The sequence below is a fragment of the Chinchilla lanigera genome, unplaced genomic scaffold (genome assembly GCF_000276665.1).
Source record: "Chinchilla lanigera isolate Chin_1 unplaced genomic scaffold, ChiLan1.0 scaffold00034, whole genome shotgun sequence".
Taxonomy (NCBI): Eukaryota; Metazoa; Chordata; class Mammalia; order Rodentia; family Chinchillidae; genus Chinchilla; species Chinchilla lanigera.
The window spans coordinates 21,220,339-21,246,134 of NW_004955435.1; the positions used below are offsets into that span (position 1 = coordinate 21,220,339).

Consider the following 25,796-nt stretch of genomic DNA (forward strand, 5'->3'; position numbering starts at 1 on the left):
CCCCTGCTCCCTGGAGCAGTCACTTCTTGCTGTGCATATGGTGTCAATTTCAAACCCTTAGTCTGACAGTGACCGCATGCCTTGCATCCCTCAAGCTGTGTCTTGTCTGAGGTTCATACCAGTTCTTGGTCAGGGCTTCATGGTCAGCTCAATTCCTTTGACTTTCTCTTTGCCAAAGGAAATAGCTGAAGGAGAGGGAGGTGCATATTTCGCTTCTAACTGTGATGGTCATATGGATTATCATGTGCCAAAATGTAACTGGACCTCTTAGAGACCACATCGGATTTTCTTGCATTGTAAGGCAGAATGAGAAAGACAGAGAAAGGGTTCCATTAAAGTTATCTTTTTTAAAAACTAAAGGGACAAACCACACGCAGAAAGCTGCCTGGGTGTCTAATGGAGCACTCTCCAGCAAACACAGCACGTTACTTTCATGGTGGCTCTACTCCTACTAACACAATTTAGGAAAATGGACCTGATAGCTATAGTTTCTGGGAGCAGGAAGGCTCACAGTACACCTGCAGAATCTCATCATTTAATGACAAACAAATTCAAAATGGAAGGGGATTCAATGGGGGCCACAGGTCAGACCTCACTGTAAAATGAACACTGTTTGTTTGGGTCAAACCCTGAGAGAAGACATCAATTTTTGGTTTAAGATGGAATTTTTCAATACCAGTGAAACTGTACGCTGACATTCAGGTTGCTTTGTGACATCTGGTCCAAAATATATTCCTGTTGGGGTTTTTAAAGTTCCGAGCAGCCTAGCATGGAGTGTTCCCCTGTACCACAAAGACGATGACAATGACGGGAAGTTAACACTGGAAAGGGCAACCTGAGTGGTCGTGGAGTCTCTTTTCTGGATGATCTGTGAAAGCGGGATGCTCACTTGTACCTGGGGGCAGGGGCTTGTGGAAGCCTGCCTAGCATCGTGGTGATAGATGGGATGTCTCTGGAGGTGATTCCTAGCCTCTTGTCTCTGGAAGACTATGAATCTTGCCTTGTTGTGTTAAAATGGACTCAAAGCACAACAAACCATTCCCTGAGAAAAGTATTTTGCAAGCCATAAAAGGTATTTCTGGTTTGTTTAAAACTGCCTGCACAGTTCTGGGTTTCAAACCCAAATCTGGCACAGCATCAAGGTAATACTGATGTCCTGTCCCGATCTGGGAGATGGGTGACGGGAGTGTCACCGGTACTGTGAACACCGGCATCATCTCTACATGTAGGAGGAGACTGAGGCAGTGTTGAGGAAAGCAGCATTGAGGAGGCCCCATGGGAGCTTGAGAAGTGGTGCATACGGAGGGGATACAAGGCAGACAGGCCTGGAGAAGGCACAGCCTGCACAAGGTACCGTTAGCAGCAGTAAAGGTTGGGTATATTTCTTCTCTCTACAGTTTCTCTGAGTAGATGCAAATGCCACTTTCATATGATATCATGGTCATCAGGATAATTAATGAAAATGAGACTCTGTGCTGAATTCAACATGTAAGACTGAAAATGTTCCTAGTGTGTGAGTCATCCCAGGAGACCAGAACTAGACAGATCCTCACAAATTAATTGCATTGGAAAGCGCTTTCTTCTAATACCCCACAAGTCACAACTCCACTCAGACAGAAGTTTGGTATCAGAAGAAAAACAAATCCTCAGAAGACCTATGTGTGACAGGTGTCTTTAGGGGAATTAAAATTTGAAGAGGACACAAACTTAGGAGTGAATGTACCTTTTCTTAGAAGGTTTCAGACTGGCTTCTCCTCCCCTGCAAATCTCTGGCTTTCCAGCACTATAAAGGTCCAGCATCCATGATTTGCATGCATGTATGTATCTGTGTGTATGCATGTGCATGGGTTTCTGTACATGTATGTAAGCAGCAAGACGACAAGAGCTGTAGGCTTTGGGAAGATGAGCAACATGAAATGAAATGGTAGCATTCAGGAGGTAGCGGACAAGGAGTAAATAGAGGGAAATCCAAGCTTCCCACACTAGGCAGAGAAACAGTCCTAAGTGGGTGAAAACCTGAGCACTGATCAGGCCCGAACACCAAGCAGGTGTGCTTTGCTTGAGTCAGAAACTCGCACACATGAAAATGAGTCATATGGGCAAATGGGACTTATTTAAAATGGTAACAATTGTTGCCAAGCAGGGCCTGACAACCCCTGGACTTCCACATGTCAGGTCTCCAGGTGGAAGGGACTGGGGAGGCTCTGGGTCCAGCGACCAAAAGTGCTTTTTCTAGGAAAGCTTGGTATATGAGCAAATGATGTCTCGAAGAGTGTAGCTGAGGCAGAAAGCCATGGTTATTGTGTGAAGATATTTGTGTTGGGGGTGTATATGCTCTTTTCATCTTAGGAAATTTGTGATTCTGAGAACATGAAGGAAAAAAAACCCACCACCTCCCTCTTTACCACTGACATCATATTTACCATCTAAAATAAGTGGGTCAAATTCTTTCCTTGCTCCCACAGGATCCTCCTCTCCCTTCTAGCCAATCCTCCTTTCTACATTACCGGCCCACATTAATGATCACAAATATCAGTCTGCCTAGTAGAGAGAATTGCCTCACACATCCCTGTGGAAACCGGATGGATGGAGGATGTTGGATAGATAGAATGCAAAACCATGAGGTTTTCCATTTGATTTCCTTGGGATAATTATAAAACAACATACAGAGCAGCTTGAATCACTGCTTAACTCACATATTAATCATGGGTGAGTTCTGAGGATGTGCAAAAACTTTGGATCTGCATTTCTCTTGCTGGGAATAGGCTTTGGGAGCAACGTGGTCAAGGAGAGGCAAGGTGAAGCTGTGAGAGACAGAGAGGGGAGGGGTGATAGGAGAGAGATGGTCTGGGAAGACTTTACCTCCAGGAGCTCCAAATAACCAGTTGTTTCCCCTAAAAGAACCCATTGGTTTCTTTTGAAAACAATGAATTCACTGAGCAGTGAATTTATTGCAGTAATTGCAATGATCCACAAAGTATGACTTCATATTTAACACATTTTTTGGGTTAATAACTTAGGATTGGTTTGGATAGATGAAGACCTCAGAAGAAGGAGCAGGTCCATACCCTAGATCTTAATCCAGTTCATATGAGGTTGTAAAACAGGCTTTTGACTTTGAGAAGATCTACATTTCTTTTTTGATGTCAGACTATTTGGGTATCTTATTTCACTAGTGTATGATTAATTTAACAAAGGAAGAATATTATTGTCCTTCATCATGGTGAAAAGTATAACACTGCAGGATGTATTGTGAAAAGAAAATGTTTCTCCAACTCCTTCAGCTGTCTCTTCCCCAGAGATAATCACTGTTAATAGTCTTGTATAGCCTTTCATAATCCCCTGTATGTGTATAAACATATATGTATGTCCATTTTAGGCTTTATACAAAAGAGGTCATGTCATTCATTTTAAGTGATTTATGTTTTTACATAAAAACATAATCAAGATAGCTTTCTGTGCTGACATGTATTATTTAATATACTTTTTAAAGTAAGCAGCAGTCTTATATGGTTGTTTGACTGTTTATTTAACTAGTTCCCATCAGTGGACATTTAGATTTAGGCTATTTCCTTTTTTCCTGTGAAGTTTATGCATATTTTTTGTTAGTGGCATTTCTACTTTCAACAGTGTTGTATGAAAGGCTCTACTTCCCTACCTCCTTTAGCAACACTGAGTGTTCTCCAACTTTACATCTTTGTCCACATTGGTGCCGATGGATTTTTGGTAATACTAGAATTGTTCTGTATCTGTGCAGTCTGGTATGATAGTCACTGGCCACAGGTGCCCGATGAATAGCTGAACAGTGCTACTTAGGAGATTGAGAAGCTTAAGTTTTTCATTTTATTTTTTAGTTGATTAAATAGTCACAAGGGTTAGTGGCTACTGTTTTGGTTAGGGTGGGCCTAGATGATAGTGATTAGAGTATCTCATTTAAAATTATGATTATGTAACCATCCCATCTCTTTGCCCCATTCTTTTACCCCCAAACTGAAAGGAAAGTCCACTATTCAGTACCATCCTCAGTATATTTTATTGATATACGAGACAGTTGTACACATTTATTAAATAACAATGGTATGCTCAGATTCACACAGTACTACAGGTGAGAAGTAATGAAAATCTAGGGCTCCCAGGCTAAGAGATTTGCTTCTGGTCTCTGAGGAGAGTTCCCCACCCCTCATGAAAATAAACACGTTGGTATGGGGCAATAACAAGATGAAGGTTTTCTTCCGATTCTCTCTACTGCCCATTTCTCCTCTGTTATACCCCTCCTCTTACCTCCCTGATACCTTTGTTTTCTAAATTCCTCTTGCAAGCAAAGCAGACAAGATTTAAACTGGGAACTTACTCTGAGTGTTTATTGGTAGCAGTGATTTTAGTGTATTTTGAAACTTTATACCTTATTATAAAATGAGACAGCCTTGTGATGGATGAAATCATTTCAAGCAATAAGAAAGAGACATAGCAGTTTAGAATTTAGGATAGGAGGTAGCTATTCTCTCTAACCTAAAACCTTATGGTGCCTGAGGCTGGCTGTGAAGGTAAACACATTTCTGGCTTCTATGATGTCTGAAGCTCCTTGGTTTCACTGCTTGGAGATGCTGTCGTGAGCCAGGACCGGGTCATGTATGAGAAAGGCGCTGGGTGGAACTTGGAAGTGCAAAAGCACCAGAGAGGATCCACGAGTGGCTGAGGCAGACAAGGGTGAAACAGTAGCTCTATACTGTGGGAAAGGAATAGAGGGAAATGAAGCTCTGCTCTCAGGAATAGGAGATGGGGCCTGTCTGTGCATGTATGGGTACGACATGTACAGGTGTGTGGTGTGTGATCATATGTGGGTACAGGTGTCTACATGCATGTGCAAGTCTGTACATGTCCATGTGCGTGTGAAGTAAGTGTACTTGGGTCCAAAGTTGATTTGGGGGATAATGAAGATTTTCAGAAGATACCCGATCAACATCTTAAAGCACTGTGGAAACCAATGAAGGCACCGGGGGATTGAACTAAGCGCCTTCACCTCACTGAACTATACCCCCAGCTCCTTTTAAAAAAGTTATATTTGGAGACAAGGTCTTGCTACATCAGAAACTGATATTTGTGCCTATTGAAGGATTAATAAAAAGAGAAGAATACAACATTTTCATTTGACACTTTAAAACAAATACGTATAATCACATACCATTTCTATGTTTTAAATGCAAGATGTTATTGTTTATCGTTAAAGATTCATCAAATTGAATATGTATAATTTATTTGTTTTCATAGACTCTATAACCAGATATCCTATCTTTAAAGTTTATTGCTTAGGCAGCATGATAGCTTGTGCATTCTGGTTTTATCTTATATCATTATATCTTCTAATAATTTTTATGTCAGAGGAACTTTTTCCTCAGTGTGTAGAAAAGTTTTGGTGTTCAGAGTGAAAGGCTGCTTTTGATGGTCTCCACTCTGTGATTTACCTGTGTGATGAGAAGAATGGAAGAGGAATGATATGCAAATAACTGAAATGAGCACTTGAATTGAGATGCTCTCAAACAAAGAAATAAATACCTTTGGGAATTTTAGCTCTTTTGTCACTCCTTTGATGAATCAGCCCTTGAAGCCATTAACTACTTCTGTGCAGGGCCATGCAAAAGTATAGGTTTGAAGAATGCATCCCATGCTTCTCAAGTATCACTGGATGATCTTTGACAAATTATTTAACCCCGTTAAGCTTCATCACTGTTTTTGAAACTAATCTACAAGGCCTTTCTGAGACAGGTAATTCTTGGTTATAGGAAGTTTTCCTGTGGGTTGCAAAATGTTTAGTGTGTCCCTGGTTTTTTACCCTGCTGAGACAACCAAAAGCATCTCCAGACATTGCCAAATGTTCCATGGGTGGCAAAATTGTCCCCTACCAAGAACAAAAAATCTGTAGAAAAATAGTGTAAATCGTATTAATATCATGAGTATACTGAAACCTAAATGAGTTAGTCCATAAAAAGACTAAGCATAGTGACTGAGACATGCTTGACAAACCCTCCCTAAGTTAGTTCTTACTATTATCCAGGCATCCAGGACAGGAGTAAAACTCTTAAAGACATTCCAGCTCAGTTCAGGAGAGGAAAGGAGACACTGACTTTAATTTATTATCAGATGGGGGCAACTTGGCTGTTCCATCCACTCAATCTTTGTCTAACTTGACAGGGACAAATCAAGATCTATTTAGAGATAGGTGGAGATAACAGAGGAGAGGATATAAAATATATGTTGTTATAATACAGTGTATAATGCAAAAGGTGCTATTAATTTCTCTAACAGAGGGGATAGAAGAATTCTAAGAAGCAGGCTCTGCAAGTCCGTGGCTTCCTTCCTGGTTCTTTCTGCTCTCTTCCCTCCTTTATTCCTTATGCATTTATTAAGTGCCAACTACATTTTAGTTATTGGATTGCTTGATCCTTTATGTGTCCAGTCTATCCAATTCACATTCTTTAAGTAATGAATAATTTCCAAAGAGACATAATTGGAAAAACAGCTGGGGGGACAAGGGCAGCAATGAGAGAAGGCAAGGAGAAAAACAGAAAAAAAGAGGGAGGAAAAAGAACATGAATGACTGAAACATATTTTCTCACTCCAAGAGGAAAAGAAAATAATCAAGCAATATTAAACTGTCTACTCATAAATTTAAAGATGACAGAAGACACAGGTTCCACATAGATCACATTGCCATCTAATGCAAATGCAACTTATGAAAGTGCTCAGAGCGCGGCTTGGAGAGCAATTCATAATGATGATAAATATCCATAGCAGGTGACTCCTAGATCACTTTCAGCTGTCCATAATTAAACTGGTATCCATCTCTCCACAATGTCAGGGCTGTAAAATAATTCCAGTCATTGGACCCCTTACATCTGTGCTGAAATGAAATAATATTTGGCAGTAACAAGGAGTCATTGAAACTAAATAAACAACCCCTTTCAAGACTACATAAAAGTTGGTAACATAATAACATTTGACAGGGATTAAGACCTCTTTTGGGCTGTAAAGAAGTTTCAGGAGCAGCAATAACAAATACAGGGAAGGTAGACCTGATCTATGCTTTAACAGACATGTATAATTTAAAATGTGATTAATCTCTCAAGGGAGATGTGAATTTTGAACATCTAATATGTACAGTACATGTCAAAACACACAGGAGTATTTTAGAAATGTTTGTTGGGCTTATTCTAGTAAAGAAGTTAAAAGCACACAAGCCTGTTTATTAGGAAGTGTTTCTGTTTTTGTATACCCGCAAAATGCAAAAAGCAGGTGGAACTGATGTGATGATGTATGGAAGAATGACACACACATGATTAAGGAGGGCTTTGCTTCAGGCATGAACTAGAAACACATGATTGTATTATCACGGCAACCTTCACCCCACCTTTTCTAGGTCAAGATCTTTTCTCACCCCTATCAAGTCCCAGGATGTTCTTTCCCATCTGAAGACTCTCTTGGTCTGTCAGTGGTCGGGGCCTTCCCCTTCCGTGAACAGCCCTGCTGCTGCTCTCTCCCATTGGAACTATTTGTGTACAGGGTTTGTCTCCTCCACTAAGTTGGAAGATCAAATCTTTTCCTGATTCATCTTTCTAAATTTCCTGATACACCCCAGTACAAATATAGGCATCAAATATATCTACTCACTAAACAAATACACGAATGATGTTCTTAGAGTTATTTATTGTGTGACTTGAAGCTGAGTGCTTTTAAATGTTTATATTTACAATTACAAAGCTGTACAAACAGACTGCAAGTAGTAACAAGTAGGCTAGGTAACACACTCGGGGTTCTGCAGCACAGACAAGGACTGCTCCAAATACTTTATTTATTCTACCTCATTTAACCCTTACCTGCCATTTGAGGTGGCTACTCTTACACTCCGTTTCGGTAGATAAGGAGACACCAGCCCAGGCAATCACACAGATAGTAATCAGTAGTGATGGGATTATTACCCAGGTTGCTTGGGTCCAGAATCCTGTTTTTAAGGACCGTATTCCGTGGCCTCACAGCAGGCCTTTTCCCCACTTCACTCTTGCCTTGCATTTCGGTTCCTGCCTGGTCTGTGTGCCCAATCCCCAATCTAGCTGCAAGGATCTAGAGCTTCTTTAGGTGCATTTGATGTTTAAATACTCTTGCTGCTCTTACTAATTTCCCATTATCTAGTGCCCAAATCTAAGTAGTTGAGGTACTTCCTTTTCCCTGAGACCTATGGGGATCCTCAGTCCTGACAGCTTCATTGGTCTCTTGTCCCATAGCTTAGAAACTACTCAGGCTGGCGGCCACCAACTGCCCCCTTACATCTTAAGTAATTTTCTTAAAATCCTGCTTTCAGTCTGAGACCTTCAACCAGGGCTGAGATCCTACTAGTGACTGACGGACATACACTGTTGCTTAGATGTCTGTGCACTCCATACCAGCTCCTTTTGCTTCCTGCACTCCGACACTGAATCACGAGAGGTGTCAGTTGCCATGTGCGGACCCCATGCTGGAGGTGGCTGCTGGCTCACCATCATGGTCCCATGCTTCTCAGGGGAGTTTAGCTTTTATCAAGCATTGATCCTTCTCCCATTTACATCATGGGTCTCTGCATAAATGCAGTCAAATGGGTGGAACTGTTTGTACTAAAAATAACACTAACCTCCCTTTTCTTCAGTACAGGATGTGCATGTGATCTTGTTGAGGCCAGGGAAATATGAGAAGCAGTTTCCTGGGAATGTTGGACTTGATTTCTTTGGTCATGACAGAGCTTCAGGAAGAGCTCTGAAAAGTACGATTGCCACAGCTACCTTACCTTCATCAGGATGTGGAAGCCACCACACATGAAGGAAGGGTCAAGGGCACTGCAGGTAAGTGAGGTGGGAGCACCTAGGCAAAGGTACACCTGAAGCCTGCCTACACTAGTGCTAATGTAAGCCAATATATTCACTTATCATTTATGCTTGTTTTCAATTTTTTTTTTTTCTGTTTAGCATAGAAGCTAGGTCAGCGGGTTGATACAGTAGTTATATGGAGAGATGTGTGCCTTCAAATTAATAGACTTAAAACATTAACCAGTGATTAGGTGTATTTCTGAGATGGTAGCATCAGTGTCACCTGGAACTTGTTGAGAATGTAAATCTGGTTCCAAATTAGATCTGGTAAATCCCAAACTTAGGGGCTGGAGCCTGGCAGTCATTGAAAAAGTTTTTAGGTGATTCTGAAATTATTTTCTTTTGTGCCCTTTCATAATAATAAATTTAATCCACTTGCTGTCAGTTTCATCCTTGCTAATTTTCGTATTTTGCATTTATGTTTCATCATCACCATCATTATTGTTTTTGTTTTATTAATATTCATATTAAAGTCACCAAGCAGTCCATTGCAGAGGACAGCCCTGGGTGGGATTTCTGCTATGGTCCCGCTTTCTGTAAAGAAGCTTTGTAGTCCTATCTTCTCTTTCCCTGAGTACTCAGTGCCCCAAGAAATTGGAATTGTCACCTTGATTGTAGATGGTATTATTCTAGGCTATTTTAATTTAAACTCAGTATGTCCACAAATAGGTCTTGCTTTTTGAGTGTTTCTGTCCTCCCCTAATCTATTTGATCCATTAGTTAGTTATAGAATGCATAGGGGAAGTCTCTCCTGGTTGGTTACTGGGAAAGTCACTATGAGCAGAGGAATGCTGTGCCATCTCCCACAGAGCGTGTTTCTTCATTTTCTCTGTGGGCCATCTTCCCCAGAATCCCTAGTGCCCTAATTGAAGATATAGATTGCCTGGGATCTACCCTGCAACTTCTAAATCAATATCTGGAGGTGAGGGTATAGGAATATTATACTTAACTAAGCATTCCAGGGCTTCTTAAACACCCTGGAGTTTAAGAACAATGGCATAGGTCATTGACATGACACTGATCATGTGAGAGTGGCTTGGATCCTGGTACTTCTGGTGCTAAAACTGGGAAATCCCTAGAACAGGGATCCAGTCAGTGGGTCACCCTAAGACATTAAATTCAAGGTCAGCCATCTTAAGGCTGTCAGATCCACAGTGATAGAGCACCATTAGCTCAACTCCATCCCTTTGACCTGCTTTACCCCATCCTTCCAGCTCGTCCACTGATGGCCTTCCCAGAGCCGCATGCTCACCTAGTTTCCAAGCCAATCCTATTATAAGTGACTGTTCTCTTCTCCAGCAGGTCATGTTTGACATGTTTATTCATCTCTGATGCAGGATTCAGTAACTTAACAATATGTATTTTAGGGTAATGTGCATCATGTAGTGTGTATGCTAAGCACTGTGCTAAATACATTATTCCATAGCAGTCAGAGATTAAGTACTTGCCTAGGAACACAGGTATTCAATGGTGATATTACTATAGGCAACTGTTAGGTAGAAGGATTATAGGCAGTCAGAAGGGTGAGGCCCTAAGTGAGTCGGTGCAGAGGATGAGAAAATCATACAATTGCAGCTAGAGGTGCACCCACTGAAGGTCAGGATTGAATGTAAAGATGGAATGACCAGGCCTACATGCCTCCCAAGGGATAAGGAATATATTATAATTGTTATCACCTGGTCCAACAAAGTCTAGACAGACATCAATCAGCCAGGTGCGTGCCTAGGATCTCTTGATTTATCTCTTCCAAAAGGTCCTTATTCTTTCCATGTACATTTGCTATTTGACCCGCTCCCCCAATTGATCAACTTTACCTAAGTGGCTATACTTGTAATCTTATTGGTTAAACATGGTTTCATCTCATGTTGTTCTTGCTCATGATTTTATGCCCACCTCATGATTTTGCTTTATAAAACTTTCTTTTCGAAGTGGGCTCATTGGCAACCCATTTTCGGATCCCCTCCTCCCTCTAAGGAGCTATCTCCCTCAATAAATATTTCCTACCCTTAGCCTCTGTTGTTCCTTAGACTTCCCTCTTTGATTTTTGGTGAACATGAACTCAGCATATCTGACATATAACAGGTTGGAAGTTATAATATTTTCCCTGTATCATTTAGAGGTCCTACATCAGTATTAATCTTCATGCATTGTGACTCTAGAGTCTGTTCCTTTAACCAAATGTGACATCTGCTTCTCTTTTCTAAATTCTGGGATTGACCAACATTTTCTCAAGTGAACTCCTTTCCAGATGGAAATCCCCAGATTCCTGAAGGCCAGATTCCAAATCCAGCACTCCTCCTGCCTAGTTGAGGTTTCTTTCCAAGTCCCTTGAGTTGCTTCAGCTCACTTCTTACATAGTCTCACTACCTACGTCTCCTGTTGCCTTCCCTCCCCTCTAGCTGCACCTCCTTTCTGACGTTAAATAACTCTGCTTCAAACCCTTCACATGTGCTATTTCTGGCTTACTGGGGGCTCTTTCCTTTGCAGCCACATAGCTTCACCCTCTCCTCCAGATTGTGATTCAGACATTACCCTCAGTCTTGTCTTTTCTGGCCACTCAAATTAGTAACCCTCCTACTTCTTACCCTTGTTCCTTCTTTGCTCCATAGCCATATTACCATCTAACATAATATACAATTTATCGTTTCTATTGTTTCTCCTCCAAAATTTAAAAATAAGCCTCATAGAATATCAGCATTTATCTATTAATTCTCCCTGATCTAAAGTCTAAGATATAATGGCAGTCAGTAGTTATTACATGAACTAAATCAGAGGGCCATTACACAGCTTAATTGCAAGTGTTGCTTCTACTATACTGGTTGTGACTCACCCATATTTGTAATTTCTGCTTGGCTTTGATCAAAACTTGAGTTTCTTAGGGTACGTTTTTGATGTTGTTTAAAACTAGGGACTTCTGAAAGGTAAACTATTAATGTTCACTTCACACAGAGATGTGTTCTGTAGCTGGGAAATTCTTGTGGTGCAATCCTGGTGATGCCCGTTTTTACCATCTAACTGATAAAATGGAACCAGCCTGGGTTATGAATTGACATTTTAGTGATGTACTTTATCATTTATTAATCAGGTTTTCCAGAACCCTACTATATTCCCATTCCTGGAGATTCAGGAAAAAAAAGCAAAGAATGGGGAAAAGATTTTGCCAGCTATTCCTCTGACAGAAGAATAATGCCTGGAATAGACAAAGAACTAAAAAAAAAAAACCCTTTAGAACCCTGAAAATAAAAGGCCTAATTGAAAATGGGCAACTGAAATAGACACTTCTCAGAAAAAGTACAAATGGCTAGTAAATACATGAGAAAATGTTCAATATTTCTGTCCAATAGAGAAACGCAGATTAAAACAACATGGAGACTCCATCTTACTCCAGAAACAGTGGCTATCATCAAGAAATCAAATAATAACAAACCCTGGATAGGCTGTAGAGAAAAAGGAAATTTTCTGCCTTGTTGGGGAGAATTAAACTAGTGGAACCATTATGGAAATCAGTATAGCGATTTCTCAAAAACCTAAAACTAGACATTCCATTCAACCCAGCTATTCCCTTTCTAGCTATCTTCCTGAAGGAATTAAAGACATATTACAGTCATAAGTGCATGCCCACATTTATAGCCGCACAATTCATAATAGCTAAGTCTTGCAAGCAGCCTATCAACAGATGAATGGATAAAAAAGTGTGGAATTCATACACCATAGAGTACTATTCTGCTATAAAAAGGATAAATGAATCACTTGTAAGAAAATGGATACACTTTGAGATCATAATGTTAGTGAAATACATCAGGCATAAAATTTACGTACTGGATGGTTTCTCTAACATAAGAAACCCAAAATGTAAACGAAGAGCAAAATAAAAGAAAATGGGAAATAGGGAGATGGATATTTTGCAAAAGGAAAGGGGACCAAAAGTTTGAGATGGGTTGGAATAAGGAGATTTAAAGAAAGTGAGATGTGTTCTATACAGGTACCAACTCCCCATGTCAAATGTAACCATTATGTACTGCAAACATGTACTAAGAAAAATAAAAATTAAAAAAAATTTTAAAAAAGAAGCAGGCCCTTCCTACAGAGAGCTCTTAGTTGAGTGAGGGAAGCTGGCTACGGGTGCACAGGGCGTGGGACAGCATCCTGTTACCAAATGGTGGAGGTGAGCAGTGGCGCTGAGGCCCATGCGATGGCACACCAGCCACACAGCTGTCCCTGTGGGTGGGTCAGCAAACTCCTTGGGGTGTAGTTTCTGAGTTTTGACAGATCAGTGGAAGTGGCAGTGACCGAGGCCAGGTGATGTCAGGTGGGGGAACAAGAGGAAGGAGAAGAAGGCAGTGTCCTTGGCACAAGGGTGGAGGCCAGAAGTGTGTATTTAGGAAACTAGAAAAGGCTGGGAGTGTGGGCGTAGGGAGGGGGTGAAGGTGATGATGACAACAAATGGTGAGACCACTAGGGGCTTGAATAACATATGAAAGAATTTGGGTTTTTGTTTGAAAGTAATGGGAAGATGCAGGGTTTTAAGTAGGTGAGTGACATTCCCAGACAGCTATATGAAGAACCTGTGAGTTTGCATATTATTTATCTTTAGTTATTACTCATAAAATGAGCAAGCAGCAGCAGCAGCGACGATGACGAGGACGACGAAGAAGACGACGACGACGACAAGGATGACGAGGATGAAGAAGACAGCGAGTTTATTAGATATCCTGACAAACCAGGATGGCAAACTTTAAAACCCTTGGATGTGTACTTAAGAGCTCCCACTGCAGACCTACTCCTCCAGTTATTATTATTATTTTTTTTAACAAGGTCTCACTGTGCAGTTCAGGCTGGCCTTGAACTCACTACATAGCCCAATCTGATCTTGAACTCACAGCGATCCTCCTGCCTCAGCCTCCGAAATGCTGGGATTACAGTGTACACAACCACACCTGGCATTCCTCCAGCTTTTCTGACTGTACTGAGTCCCTACGTCTGAAGGTATTTAATTTAGCAGAGGTATTCTATTTTTTCCAGAGGCTATAAGACCAAGATGATAAGTTCCTCTGGACAGGCTGGCAGGTAGTACCATTTACCTTACTGAGCAGGAGACCAAATAAGACATGGAAACTTTCTGACCATTCCCAGATCACTGCTGGTTTGGTGGCAAAAGGGACTCAGAGTATTGATGGAGAGCTCACCATTTAAGAGGGTGGTCCCTATTCTGATTAGCAGCAAATGGATAGAAGTATGTCTGAATTTCTCCAGTGGCAAGCTCACAAGTACCTGGGTGCTTATTTAGAAGATGAGTTCTTGGATGCCCCTAAACACACTCATGGATCCATCACCAGGTCTGGGGGCTGGAGTGCATATTTTTAACAAGCTCTCCAAGTGGTTTGAGGCATACTACTTAGATGGCTGGCACACGGAGGTGAGAGGAAGTTAGGAAAGGAAGCGGCTCACATTGAAGTGCTTCCTGCAGCTACCCTTCCAGACTCCACCATCTGAGGCTGTCATTCCTGGTCCCACTGCAATAGGCCTTGTTTAAGTGTCCCTGGAGGCCCCTCTTGCAGTGTAGCCCTTATGAGCAGCTCTGCACCTCTGTCCTCCCGAAGTGTGCTGGTGATGCTGCTCAGGTGCCAGTGCTGGCTCGTCCTGCTGGGATCCATCACAGCACCTAAAGTTTACTTTGAAATTACTTAAAGCCAATATTTTTTCCATTCTGAATTTCAACAGTAGAGGGTTCTTCCCATTATCTCAAAAAATCTGAAAACAAAATTACATAATCGTTGCACTTTAATGAATTCCATATTCACAAAACATAGCAAGTAAAAATATGATTACATGTCCAATCTTACAATTTTTGCTTATCAAATTGACTAGGATTAAAAATACAGTGCTGAAGAGGGTGTGGTTAAATTGGAACTGAAAGAAAGAATGTGATTTGGCATGAATTATCTCCAATGAATTTTGACAATGCTTGTCAAGGGTTTTAAAAAGATTTATATACTAAGACCCAGTAAGTTTGCTTCATAAAATTTTTTATAAGGAGACAATCAGGGTCATAACTATTGGTAAACAGTCTAAATTTAACAAAAGGAGGAATGGTTAAACACATGACTGAATAGAGACATGATTTCTATTATGTATGCTGAATATGGATTTTCTTTTGTCTTTCTGAGATAGGGTCTCACAACGCAGTTCAGGCTGGCCTTGAGCTCACTTTGTAGCCCAGGCTGGCCTCGAACTCGCAATGATCCTCCTGCCTCAGCCTCCTGAGTGCTGGGATTACACATCTGGCACTTGGAATATGGATTTTGAAAAATGACAACACTATGTGAAAAGGAAGGTGTGATTAAACATATATAGTTTCTATTTTGTAAAATAAGGCACACAGGTCTGAGTGGAAGAATATTCTTGTCTACTCTATAAGTTATGCTTTCTCTATATTTCCAAAAATTTCTATAGTTTCATGCATTGGTATTTAAACAGTTAATAAATTATATACAATTTAAATACTATATATCACTTAATTGTTTTTAAAAAGTGCCATCCCTCTAACCTCTCGTAGAATTCTTCCTGTACTCTGATTCTGATATATTCCTTGCCTACTCAGAATTTCACCGTGCTTTTCATGCCTAAACGGTAGACCACACTCCTTGGCAGGACACCGTGCGGTCTTCTATGGCCTGGTTTGACCCAGCTGCTAACCCCTTTCCCTGACTACTCCTTCTACTTTGCCTCTACACATGGGGGATACCCTCCATGCAAATCCCTGGTCACACTGTGCCTTGTTACTTCTGCTTGACTTTGCATGGGTCGGCTCCCTTCCCTAGAATCCTAGAATTCTTTCCCTCCCTCATTACTTCATAAATTGCCCATTCAGCTTTCAGACCACTTTCTCAAATCCTTTCTCTCAAAACTTTAGAAATATATGTGGATTGCTCCGTGTATGCTTTGTACCTTTTAGAACTTGTTAAGATACACTACCAAAGTTACTCATTTCCATCTCTCTGAGTTTCATTAGACTGAAGCAGGTTGAAGGCTGGAATTAACTTTGTAATGGACAGAAGGTAAAGGACCAGTAGAAGATATGCTGAATAAAAGAATTTGCACACAAATCACACAGAACTTCAGCAATGTTTTTCCTTATGAAAAGGGATCTTGTGACAGGCAGGTGGGGGCTGACACCCAGCCAACGCTGATTTCCCCAGCCAGTCTTGCTAAAAGGCTGGGAAAGCTAGCAGTGCTAGTTCACTCTCTTAGCCAGTGAGTGGTGTCATGGAAGGTGCTTGCTGAGCCGAAGTTAAAAGTGGGCTGAGCTACTGTGAAGCTGTGGCTCGTCAGCTGGAGGTGTGCAGGTGGGTATGTTCAGTTAAGAAGCAAAGCAGATTTGTTTTGATACAGAAATCTTAGATTTCACAGTCACTTCATCATGCCCCATCAGACTCTACCCCAACATTTGTCTCTTCTGAAAATACCCCTACATCTCAAGTGCTTCTAGAGAATACCCTAGTTAATATTCTGCTGATTTTTATTTTTCTTTTCTCTCCTGAAGTTGGTTTATTGTTGTGTTTTATACGTTTATGGAAAGTATTCAGCATTCGAGTTGAATTTTACTATTTTACTAGTATTCTAATGTTTTGTGTGGAGGGTCGTACGAATGACTAGTAAAATTACACTCCAATTTCTTATGCCAAACATGTGCCTGCATTTGGCATTGTGCCTTTAAGAATTTTAAGGCAAGAGGAAACACTTGCTCAATAATTTCACTAGAGAAAACTTCTGGAGCTTGCTTTTTTGTTTAGAACAATTTAAAGCAAGATAAAATCACTAACTTCTTTACTACAGGAACTGGGTCTTGGTGAGCTTGAAGTGATAGAGCGAGCATGGACTTGCAGTTAGAAAGGTCAGGCTGTGGGGAAAGTCACCTGGCCTCTTTGAGATTTTTCTCACTTGCTGCATGATATGGAAACACTCAAGTCTGCCCTACAAGGTTCTTGCTGGGATCCAAATTTGATGTTTGAAAATATTGTGTTCTCAAAAATATCTTCCAAATGTGAGTTATTATTGTTGCTGTATTCTTTTTAAGGGTACCAGCAAAGTACATTGCCTATCTTAGGAGATATCCTGTTCCAGAAAATATTGATTTAAAAAAATCACTGACTGAAATTCTGTGGGGCAGGCTGAGTTCTCACAAACTAAGTTACATAGAGCTTGGATCCTAGGCCTTGGTCCCTGCTGCTCCCTATCCATGTCTCCCTGTCTGTACACACATCCCTCAGGATTCAGCTGTTATCTCCAATAAAAAAGCACGTGCGGAAAGGCTAGCTATCTCATGGGTTACCATTCTGAAAATGCAATTTCATTTCAATTAAACCAAACCTTTACAGACACTGTGCCTGAAATAGTCCCACCCCCATGCGAGTGGGGCTATTTTTGGACAGGCTGAACTTCCAGCACCTTTTAAATCACACACCACACTGCAATTGCCTGCCCCACCTACGCACAGGGCGGGCCTATATTCACAAAACAGGGCACTAGCTCAGGGTGAGAACGAAAGGCTCTTTTACCCATTGATGACGAACACAATATTTGTCTCTGCTTTCAGAAAGGGAAAGTACAACATGCAAACCTCACCATTACATTTTCCTTTGCTTGCTCTGAAAAGAGGAAGTGTGTGTGTGTGGGGGGGGTGGGTGTATGTGTGTGTATGTGCATGCCTACGCATGTATGTGTGTATTCCTGCAGTGATTGGAGAGTCCTAAAATGAACCTCTATAGGAAACCCCTGACGAGGTTCTGCGGATGGTTTTGCATGGGAAATTGAAACAAGTTGGCAGGAAGAAGAATTCTTTCTGCATAATTCAAAGCAGACATTTTACTAGAGCAAAAACAAATCAGAAATTTGCTGTCAGTCCTTGAAATTTTATTAGTTACAAAAGTAATGTATTAGCCCCTTGCATTAAATCCAAATAGAACTTGTCATTTTGTTTTGCCTTCTTCCCAAAGATATTAAAAAATGAATCTTTGAGCATACAAGACCAGCTCCTCAGAAAGGATGGAGGACACAGTGGTGCACTGTGACTAATGTGTTATTGCCCTTTGCTTTGCTCCTAGGCAGCTCCAGAGATACTCAAAAGAATAATAAGAAGACCTGGGGATAACTGAGACAATTATCTGATAAAGATGATTAGAATCTAAATAGAAATTTCCTGATGTGAATGCCTAGGCCTGATTGACTTTTTCATATAGGTTGTTGGTAAAAGTCTGAGCAAGACAGCCATAGGCTTGTTAGTTTGGGAGTGTTTAGTGAGCACGGCGTGCCGTGCAGGGCATTTTATCGGCCTAACTCACAGTCAGAGTTCTACAAATTTCAAGCAATACGAACCCTGCCATCCCAATAAGTGGGAGGCTGTGGTATTAACTTTAAATAAGGGCTTGAACAATTCCAATTTTTCTAGGGAAGACTTTTTCTTGTAAGATTTTCTCTGTTTCAAATTACTAAATTCATAGTTGTATTTTTATATATTCCTGAAGCAATATACAGATCGTAATTTACTTCACTTGCGCTATCATGCTAGTCAGTAGGCCTGACGATTTTACAGGCAGTCATTTAGGAAAGAGAAGAATGAAGGCATTAACATATGTAAATATCCATCTGAAAGTAATCCACTCAAATGCCTGTCAGTTAGGTGCCTCCGATATACACAGTAGCTTTTCAATAAATATAAATAAATTTCTATCCAATTATCAATTGTCCCAGCCGATACCCTCATTTAGTTTGGTATTTCTTCTTCCTTTCCTTGCAACCAAAGATTGAAGAAAGAGTTAGAATTTCGGGAATAGAGGTCACACTAAAAGCATTTAGAAGCATGAAAATTGTTACCATACTTCAATTCCAGGTATGCTTTCTCTCTCTCTAAGGAAACAAGGGCTTCTATATCTTTGCTGCATCTCTGGCTTTCGGGTGCGTTCGTTGCCCCTCCCTCCCTCCTCTTTCCAGTATACCCAGTCTGGGGACTATTACCCTTTTGGCTGGAACTTGTGAACAATAATGAGGTCAACCACAAAGCTCAATGAAGAGCAGACTCAATTATTACCAAGGCTTTAATATGCAGCTTTCACATTAGGCTTCCTACAAGGCATTAAAGTGTCACAAAATAACATAGAACAAATATATGGCTTATGAAATTATTGACTGTAAGCTCTTGAGAGTATAGACGTCTCCCTCAATTCTGTGCTCATCACGCAGCATATGAGAAAATAACAGCTTAATAAGAAAATAGCTGAGATGAGCATTTGTTGTATTCACTAGCTTAGGTGAGAGATAGAGAGGAAAATACAAAAGGAATATAATGCAGAATAGTTATAGTATCCCAGGAAAATTTTTCCTCAAACTTTTTTGAATTCTATTAGATATAAATATAGCAAAATCTTAACCACATAAATCTTACCTGTAAGAATTAAGCATCTGTGTTGATACAAACACTTGGGCAAAAGTCACTCATCCAAGTGTCCCAAGTGGCCAAGTGTGCCATTTAAAATTATTTGATTGCTTTATTATTTACAGATATATCTTTCTTTTTGCCTTGAGTTGAAGAAGTAATAAACATATCATAGAACTACTGAATGATTTAAAGCTTGATTCTAATTAACTAACAGTAACTTATACTTAATACATGTTGTGTAGCAGCAACTAGTTGCAGAATTTAAACTGTCCTCAACTCATGAGTGATCCAAGCAGAAGGAACATGGGAATAAGCTAAATGTTCAATCAATGGTAACTATAATTACCATGATCTATAAATGCAAGTCTTATCTACAGAGATAAAGTGATTAGTCTTCCTGATTCCTTCTCTAGTATTCTTCCAATCGTGGTGTCTAAAATGCACAGTGTCAGAGAAGCTAACATTCGGTGGAGATGTGATAGCTATTCTTTGTTAGCTGAACCTTGCTTTATTCTTGTGACTGGTCCTCACTGATAGCCATTTCCTGGAATGTTTGACTGGTTTCTTGCTTTGCCACCTGCCCGAATCTCCTAGCCAAAAGGCAGTCCTTGTATAATTGGGTTTTCTGCTGCTAAATCCCAGGCTCCTTGGCACTGGATACCATACCTCCCTGGGTCTACCTTCCCTCCTGTCCTGGAGATCATTTGCTGTGTGGGCTTGGTCAGATGCCTGTGCCTGAGGGTGGGCAAAAACTGGGACATGATTGGGATTTTTTGGAATGCCTTTGCTTGAGTTGTGCTTTGCTTTGAAAATAGAGCTTCAGGTTTCCCACCTGATAGGTAAACATATTTGCACCCTGGGAGCCCATTCCTTAAGCAGTGCAGGCCTGACCTTCTGGTCCTTTTTGACTAGTCTGCACTTGACTTGCTCTTCGAGGCTGCTTTGGTCTCCTCCAGAACATGGAGGCGGAGGTTGTTAACACATTTTACTAATGTGGCAAAATTCATTTGGTGGCAGTCTTCATAACTTTTTACTCTGTGACAGCTTTTAGTCTGTTATTTTTGCCTTGTCTTCCCTTCTTTGGGTGAGAAATGCCTCCAAAGCCTTGGTTTTTGGCACAATAACTCCTAGATTGTTTTTATAGTCCCAAAGTAGTAGTTCTTTGTTATAGCTTGATATTCCCAAATTTTGTTCCAAGACTCATTATTTTACATTTATAAATATCAGGTTGTATTAATTGGTTCCAGCTTTAAAAATGTTCCATCAGGGTTATTTTCTGCTATTTTGATAGTGGTTTCCAAATCTGGAGTGCCAAGGACCCGATGTGGGCCATGTTCGGTACGCATCCCTGAAGGGCTGAGGTACAACAGAAAAGATACACAGATCCTGCTCTTCACTGTGTTCTTTGAAGACTGATGGCCATAATAGCTTCAAAGAATTTCAACAAGTTCCTAAGACATGACCTTCCCTTCCCAAAAACCACGTTGGCCGGGCTTGCCTTAATCAAGCTGTGCTTTCCTAAGCATCCTTTTACTTGATCTCCTGCAGAAGTTTTTAATACTTTCCCTACAAGTGAAGTTAAACTAACTGGCCTGTAATTTCCTGGTGTGTCCCTAAGCTCTATGAAATAACGGCATTAGGTTGGCTACCTTCCAATTTTTCCAGATTTTTTTTGTTTTGTTTTAAAACATAGGATTGAAAAGGCCAGCGAATGCTTCCTGTCTCTCTTTTCTTTCGTTTCTTCTATGACATACTGCTCTTTCTATTCTCAGTAGATCTGCCATTTTAATAACTTCAAACTTCTTAAATGTTTTCACATATTATTTGTCTCTATCTGTGAAGAATGAATTTTTCATTTTTCACTTTGACAAGGGCCACTCCCTAAAGTAAGGGCTTTTAATGTAATTGAGAAGCTGTTAATTTGAGGCATTATTTAGTCACTGAATTTCACATTAGGACTCTGCAAAGGAAAAGCCAAGTAGATTATAAGTACATCTCTGTTCTTATTTGTGAATTATTATGAATAAATTTGGGAAAGACCTGATAAATATGCCTACACATCACGAAATAAGAACCAAAAGTGGGATGACTGCATGTGAGCATGCTATTCCAATGTACTAGCCAACTATAGTATCTTAAAAATGTGATTGAATGAATAAGACCTGAAGATACAATGTTTGTATCCTGAATCTTTTTAAATAGCACTGGTCCATTATTCTCAAATCTAATAACAGACACATCCTTCCACATTTGATGATCTCTTAGTTTGATAGAAAGCCAGTAGAAATATTTTCCTTAAGACATATTTATAAAAAACAAGTTCTTATTCTCTTACTGAGACAATAAAAGGAAACTAAATAATCATTTGCATTCCTACAATTGCACCGTATTACTTAGTCTTTAGGGTCGTCTGAGTTCTTTATTATACAGAAAATTTGAAAATTGACTGTTGTGAAATAAAGTAGCCATGAATTTTAATAAAGCATAAACCCCTTATTCTTAGGGGACAATTTTGTTCAGCAGGTCTTTTACTATTGCTTTTACATAGACAGTTTTGAATGACCATTAAAATTTCCCCTTTTAGTTATAATCAAGACTCAGTAGGTCTGCAGATGAAAAGCCAGATTTTCAGCGTGGGCCAAAAAGCACACACATACAGAAAAATATCTGTCCAAATTGAGTTAGTAAATTTATGTTCAGTTATGAAACAAAAGCACATATGTTTTTCAGTATTTGGTATGTCTTCTTATCGATATCATATTTAGCATTTTAAAGCTGCAATTAAAAGATGTTAAGGACTTATCTTTCCTATTTAGCACATAGTGTAGCATAGAACAGCAAATCTAGTATATAAGGTGGGATCAAAATATGTATAGAATGTTTAAATTTTAAAAAATTACAGTAAAAGACACACTGTCATTAATCCCCCTCAGACTTTGAACACACTAATCCCGTTGTTACTGCCAATTCATGAAGCAGTTCTGGAAGTGCTCTTTTGTGAGTATCTTTAGTTGAGCTGTCATGGCTGCCTCAATGACATGAATTGATTCAAAGCATTAACATTTAAAGGTCATTTTGACTTTGAAAAGTCAAAGCCAGAAGACAAACAGTGACAGACTTGTGAATAAAGTGGCTGAGCACACACCACAACGCTTTGGCAAGTCTGCCTCTCAGTTGGATGGCACCCAACAGCAGTCACAGTAGTTTTGATTTTTGTTTTGTTTTGTTTTTTTTTCCGGTACAAGGGATTGAACTCATGACCTTACGCTTGCCAGGCAGGCGCTTTTGCCCCTGAGCTAAATCCCCAGCCCCCGCAGTAGTTTTGAACATAGCTCATAAGACTCTTGTGAAAACAAAAAACAAAAAACACTTCCGGAACTGCTTCAGAAAATGGCAAAAATGAAGGAATAAGTACATTCAAAGCAAGGGGAAGTATTCTGAGGGGTCTTTTTGAATTCCTTTATTTTGCTGTAATAGATTTCTTTTCAATTGAAACATTCACCGTGTTTACTGATCATCCATGTACATTGATTCATTCAGTCTTTTTCCATTCTGATAGCACTGCTTGATGTACTTCCTTTCCTTAAACTGTCCCTTCCTGAATTTGAATGTCAAGAAGTATCCATTTGAGCTGGACAGCTTCGAGACTTGTGAAATACCACTGGGTTTGTGGTAGAGTGAAAAACTTGAGACCGTGTATTTTAAAATTTCAGGTTCTTGCAATTTGTAATTTCAATTTTCTAGTTAGAAAATTTCCTACCTTCTACATGTCTCAGTCCTTTATGCGTAAAATGAAGCTAGTTAGATGTCCTTGTAGAACTGTAATGGGGGTTAACTAGGGTAATATTTTAAAGGCCAAAAATACTAGGTTCCCTATCCTTTTCCTTCAAATGTTTCTCCAAAACCTTCTCTGGATCACACCTTCCCCTCCACCCTCATCCCAGCTCAGGATGTCTCATTCTCCTTTAAATTCCCGTAACATTTTATCTCTGCCCCAATACTTCACTGTTTTCTGCATTGTATTATTTAACAAATATTTACTGAATACCTACTAGGTGCCAAGTTAAGGAATATCTATACGTCTATGTATCTGTATCTATATCTATATCTATATCTCTATATATTTGTCTCTAGTCTGAACGCTTCTCAAGGTTAGAGTCTTTACAAGTATTTGTATTTCCTCCTCCCTCTCCATTATACTTACAGTGCTTGAACATAAATGTATTTGTTAATAGCTGGTAAAACTGGCCAATATATATTGTGAACAATATATGTGTGTCTCTTTCTTCACATGTGTGCACATCCTCAAATAGTACTGCATTTTGGGAATCGTGATTATGTGCCGGTGCGTATGATTATCCTTATCCTCATCATCAATTGATGTAACAGCAAAATAATAGGTTTTATTCGCATTCCTCGCTGAGTGTCCTTGGAGCAGTTCCTAGCAGACCAAAAATGGTTTCCAAAATGAGGAGGTGAGTGAACAAATAAGCTGCAACAATGTCTCTGTGGAATTAGAGTAAATCTAAGCAGGTCTTCAAAAACCTATAGCTTGTGAGTACTCATATATACAATATCATGGCTAGATGAAATTCTAAGGTTCCAGGGGAAATTACATAATTTCAAATGAGGCTGTGTGTACACAACACCAAGCAATTCAAGTGAAACCTTGAGCAAATCATTCAGGAATGTGGCCTGTGCTAGCCCAGACATTCAAGTTTTCATTGAAAATATGTAATGTGGTTGGGACAATATTTAGTCATGTAGTGAAGTCTCACTTTAATTGGTCGCTCCTAATCAACCACAGGCTGGGAAGCCAAATTGGTTAATTGCATTTAAAGTAAGAGCAACTGAGCCAAAAAGAGCATCTTTCAAGTAGAAGTAAATATGAGCATCTAAGTGCCTGCCTTCCTTTATGATGTACTGAGTTCTCCTCCCGAAATGGAGATCTACAAGGAAAGAGGACTCTAAAAATATCCCATGTAACAAGCAATTTTGTCAGGTTATCTGTTTTCTCCTATTACAGAGTTTCCTCCAAAAAAGGAAATGTAAGAGTTCTTCAAAGAGGCCCTTAGGAGTTTACTTGTGGCAGGTGTCCTAGTTGCAAAGGATCAATGGAAGACTTTAAAAAGAAGTATGCTCATGAACACAGTGTCTCATGTGGCTTGAAAGCTCAGAAGTCCTAAGAGATGTTGGCTTCTGTGTCTTCCACGGCCCCCACTCACAACTACTTTGGGGCTCTACAGTCATTGCTAGTAGGTTTTCAATTCACTTGGTATAAGGTGTCAGGGGACAGTGTTCTGGAACAGGTCCTCAGTGTGGAGGGACGGAAGGAGAAACGTTTCCCTCTTCTGCAGCTGTGCAATCTGTGCTTGGCTAATGCCAAGGACATAAAGCCTGCATTTACTTTCTGTTCATTATCGTTTTGCCACAGTGATGGACATTAATGAATATCTGGTGCACCCATGGTCCAAGCTTTGTGGTACTCCACCCTGCCTTCCCTTTGCTTCTGGAACCACTCAGAAAAGGGTATGTGGGTGGGTGTGGGAAGCTTATTGCCCGAATGCTCCACTGGAAGAATGTGGGAAAGCCAGATGTGAGAGGGACCTCCCCTGAGGTTGAAGAATATTCAACCAAGAGACGTAGCACATATTGGAGAGGAATGGCTTTCTAACTTCATTCTGGATTTGTAGCATTGTGCTAGCCCACATCCAAGTCAAAATGCCTGTCCAGATTAAACGTCAAACTGCCCTGTTATCATCTCTGATTTTTACTGAGCATCTTTGAAGAAGAAAGAATCCTTTGGGGGGCTAATTGATCCCAGGCCTGAAAATTGGACTTGGATTTCTATGGCTACTTCTGAAGAAAAAGTCCAGTATTTCAAATCCAGGTATCACATAATGTTTCAACTGGAGAATACACATTTAGAACATCACAACAAAAGACAGTATGCTATTTGATTCTGACAGCACAGAATGAGTTTTCTATGGTCGCAAGAACAGTATAGCATGAACTAACTACATAAAATTCACAGGATTGTCAATTGTGAATAAATCCAAGAGAAGTTTTTCAGATAGCACTACTCAGTACTAAAGAGATCATTACAGAATCATCACAGACCTTAGACACATAAAAACCTTAATAGTCACCAACAAAATAAAATCACATTTGTCTCAAAAAGATCCCAAAATGTTTGCTTTAGGTATGCAAAATGATAAAACAGTTCTTAACAAATTGTGACATTCTAATTAATCTCTAGAGGTTTATAGAGTTTTTTTTCAATGTGTAAGTCAGATATTAACAAAGCAGGGTGAGAAGAAATCCGCTTGTACTGAGCATGAATTCTAAGGTTTTTGCACATGTCAGAATTTGTATCAAGCAACTGTTAGAAATGGAATGGGCCGTAATCTGAGGAACGCTATGCTTCCTTTAGCAGCACATATACTCAAATTGAAGAATGTCACTGTTTT

At 40.0% G+C, this 25,796-nt stretch overlaps 1 protein-coding gene and 1 long non-coding RNA gene across 10 annotated transcripts in view; one reads left to right on the plus strand and one right to left on the minus strand.

The window, feature by feature from the left end:
- Spag17 (sperm associated antigen 17) overlaps positions 1 to 25,796 on the minus strand; it is a 218,993-nt gene that overhangs the window by 157,334 nt on the left and 35,863 nt on the right. The window lies entirely within an intron of this gene.
- LOC102011240 overlaps positions 8,769 to 25,796 on the plus strand; it is a 31,741-nt gene continuing 14,713 nt past the window's right edge. For all 3 annotated transcript variants that reach the window (XR_261732.2, XR_261731.2, XR_001234872.1), the window contains exon 1: positions 8,769 to 8,867. This is a non-coding gene — a long non-coding RNA (uncharacterized LOC102011240). The remainder of the gene's footprint in view (positions 8,868 to 25,796) is intronic.